The 4,063-nt window shown below is 33.7% G+C and overlaps 1 protein-coding gene and 1 long non-coding RNA gene across 2 annotated transcripts in view; both read right to left on the reverse strand.

The window, feature by feature from the left end:
- LOC128249942 (uncharacterized) overlaps positions 1 to 4,063 on the reverse strand; it is a 58,748-nt gene that overhangs the window by 42,199 nt on the left and 12,486 nt on the right. The window lies entirely within an intron of this gene.
- The window catches only part of LOC128249950 (uncharacterized), a 14,876-nt gene continuing 10,850 nt past the window's right edge, over positions 38 to 4,063 (reverse strand). Inside the window, exons 2-3 of the long non-coding RNA XR_008266095.1 lie at positions 1,648 to 3,165; positions 38 to 1,534 (exon numbers count right to left, since the gene is read on the reverse strand). This is a non-coding gene — a long non-coding RNA (uncharacterized LOC128249950). The remainder of the gene's footprint in view (positions 1,535 to 1,647; positions 3,166 to 4,063) is intronic.

Below are 4,063 nucleotides of genomic sequence, written 5' to 3' on the forward strand. Positions count from 1 at the left end.
TATATATATATATATATATATATATATATATGTACGTATGTGTGTTTGTCCGTGCAACTTTGGGGACTAATTGCTACGTTTAAACTTTGGGTTACCTACTGTTTATTCATGGATGGGATATACATCCATCAGTGTCAGTGGTTGACGACAACACTATATCTGTTCTGAAATTCCATCGTTGTTTTCGGGTCTCAAGCAATTTTCACTAAGAAATACAGCACTTTTTACAAGAAAAGTGTTCTATTTCTATTTCATCTCTGTCAAAAACAAAGAACTTGAATAGATGAAAAGATCGATATTTCACTGGTGGTTATACCCATTACTATTGTGATCCGTACCAGTTTTCTTCTGGAAATACCGTACTCATTTATGTGGGAAATAATAACATTAGGTAATAAATGTAATATTATATGACGGCAAATTCGTGTATGCATCTCATCAAAATACTTTCACTCTGTATCAATAAATTTTCTATTCTATTCTCTTTACAGATGAAATTTCAGGCAATTTTCACTGCTGTACTTGTAGTTACATTACAAATGCATAATTAAATAAAGGTAACCATACAATAATAACGTGAGTGGCTTATTTTATAGCTATAATTGAGGCTCTAAAGTTGTATGTCTAAAATGTGTCTTACGCATATATATAATTAAACGAATCATGTTACATTTTCTTTATTCCACACTTTCTTAAACTTACGATATCACCAACATTGACGGAATATAATGTTGAAACATATACATTAGAAATTTGTTCTTTAGAAATGACGATTTATAGCCACTATTTTCATAATAATAATGGTGGTATGGAACAGCTTTTAGTTTTATAAAAATACTAACGCACATGGTGCATAAATACATACGCATACACATACACCACACACACAGACAAACAATTCACACATATAAACGTCCACTGAAATTGCTTCTATGGAAATGTAAAGGTACGGTGCTGGTTGATCACTGTTGTGTAAAGAGAAGTGCCTCTAAGTTTAAGCAGAATAGGGAACTTACATTAATAAAATATAAAAAAGAATATCTCTATAATTATTTTATTCTCAGTTTTAGTATTTCACTGTATTGTTAAAACTGGCTTTCAATATAGGTCTGCCGACGTTCGTTACATTGAGTATTATGAGTGTTACATTGAGTTCCATGGGGCTTGGTGTTCCTCGCTTATTGCAGGCATCAGACTTACCTAATTTCGGCGAGACTACTTACCTTATTATACATTTTACAGATTTCTTTTTGTTTTGTCTCATATTGTAGTGAGGCTGCAAACAAGCCAATTATCTAAGTGTATCGTTGTGCAAGAAACTCAGAATCTTACATCCAAATAATAATACAAAGATACACTTCTGCCTGCGACTCCAGAAGAACTAGCCTTATAGCAAGAGACACAATGGCGGAGAATGATAGTTCTGTACGAAATTGCAAAGAGTGTATAATTACACTTCTGCACTTACAAATTTAATCTGGAATGTACATCAGTTGCATACGCTGTGTATTGAACGATACCTAAGATGGAAGCTCTGAAAGAATAAATGGATGAAAGGTTATACTTCTAAGTGAAGGAACGTGTATCTGTGTATGTTTACGAGTGGCATAACGATAAAACTGATGCATAAAGAGATATTATATTTACATTGATATATTTTTCGGCTTACATACACCGATAAGTAAACGCTTCCTCTCTAGCAACATGTTTTCCGTTCGTCTGTATTGAAGCAGATGATATGCAACCTCATACATTAGTATTTGTTTGTTCAACGTGTAGGAAATGCAATTACAACTGTCGTTATTTAACATTTATGACGCAACATGTTACATAAGGTTCCATGTTTAAAATAAGACAGCTGGCAAACTGTTGTATAATAATGCAACGAAATTGAATAGATAAAATCAAGATGAACATTTTTGCGTTTATTATTTTTCTCTTATTTGGTAAGTATTTATACAAAGTAATACCATCCTCACTAATTAAAATGTCGATATCACTCAGTATATTTCTCTCAGAATCAATAAAGCTGAACAATACTATAGCTATACAATTATTTATTATTGTCATTTTCATTTGTGAACCGATTGACCAATACTTGTCTATATATATATATATATATATATTATACAATGGACGCAATCATGACTGTGCGGTGAAGATCTTTGCATTTCAGCCACGTGATTTCGGGTGCAGTTTAATGTTTTCTACTTACGCTCCGGACCCGCATATGACTACTGAGTAAATTTGGTAGATGAAAACTCTATGAAAATTTGTTGTATATGTGCTATTTCTTTGTTTCTACTTCACCACAACTCTACAGTGTTGAGGTCTTTATGTCATTTAGACGTTAGAAATAAGTGTTCGACAGGAAAAGAAAAAGGTTACAAAAAAACGACGTGAGTATTTTTTCGACACTTGAAGGCGGCGAGCCACCCTTGCCGCACTCCAACCTATAAAACAAGTAGAAGTTACGGATTTCGGCAGCTGAACAAGAGTGACGATTATAACTGTTGCACTTGCCAAAATTTGTGGTGCTCTTGCCAAAATTCTTTTCAGGAGTTATGCCTAGAGTATAAAAGATTATTACTACTATAATAAAAGGAGGCGTTTCGTTTGAGCGGATAGGATACCGGTCAAAATGCTTAGCGGGCTGTGTCGCGCTCCAGTTCACAAACCTTTAGGAGTGAGTTGCGAAGTGACTGGACCCAAGTTGCATCGACCTTTACTTTTTCTTTGGATAATATCGATGGCGTAGTGAGGGGAGCCTGGTGATCTTGTCCAAGCATGTACCACGGAGGAGAAATGTCAATGTGCATCCCGTGCTCATACATGCAAGAAGATGTCTTGAAAAGGAATGAGAAAAAAACAAAACAAGTGTAGTGTGTGTGTGTATTTGCAAAAAACAAATTACCATCCTGATGTCAGTGATAAGCAACAAGCAACACTATGTCGAAATTGACGTGTATATCATACAGATGGGAGATCCCGGAAAGATTTAGACTACAGATTAGTAATGTGGTATTTATCAGCCCCGGAACGGATCTCAGCTGCATTGCAGTTAACATCCCAATATCCGGGATAGAAATAACCTCTGTAGTTCCCGGTGTTTGTACTTTAAAATACCCTCGGCTTTTCACTTCATTCCCACGGGATATGTGAAACCTGCAAAGAAAGGATGTAAATGTATTCAAAATCCACAAAAGCTTCTACTGCGTGCAATACAAGACAAAACATCCTCGTGTCAAATGGTTCAATAAATAGGTCCAATTACGCTGCACCCATTCTTAAACACAAACGCATTGAGCTACTTCAATATAGCAACAGTATTAATTGCACAGTCACTGCATGAGCTCAAACCTAAGTCTCCAAACTAAAAGAGTAAAACAAAATCTAGGTGTATATTTGTGGCAGTCTATACTATCGAGTAGGTTCTCATTAAATGCATGCGTAGATATGTTTTTTTTAAATTAAATGTCATATATCTTAAATTTACATATGCTGGGAGAAAAACTCACTCTCTCTATTGTAATATTCATTCATATTCTCTTTCTCAAGGAAAAGACTGAGAGAAACAATTCTTGTAGAATACACAATTATATATTGCATTGAAGCGCAACATATGTTACTTTGCTTTCATATCTCCATCAGATCTAAAAGATTATTGTATCATAATCCAACCAAGGATAAACGATACAAACATAATGGTTCTTTCTTTGCTTACTTTTGCCCTCTTATTTGGTAGGTAGAGATATCATAATTATTTACTTAATTCTTAATATCACGATAATTTTCAATATATTTAAGTATATTGCATCAATCAGTCTAAATACTGCATATTATTTATGTATTATAGGCTTATACACTTGTATATTTGTATACGGATTAAAATGCGATGAATATGTAGTCATTTACACTTAGGCATTTATCGATTTATCGATATCTGTCCCATTTTCATATGTATATATATAATATAGAGATATATGCATTCGCAGACATACACACACGCATACAGATTGTTATATATATATATATATATATATATATATATATATATATATAT

Source organism: Octopus bimaculoides, chromosome 18 (genome assembly GCF_001194135.2).
Source record: "Octopus bimaculoides isolate UCB-OBI-ISO-001 chromosome 18, ASM119413v2, whole genome shotgun sequence".
Lineage (NCBI taxonomy): Eukaryota > Metazoa > Mollusca > Cephalopoda > Octopoda > Octopodidae > Octopus > Octopus bimaculoides.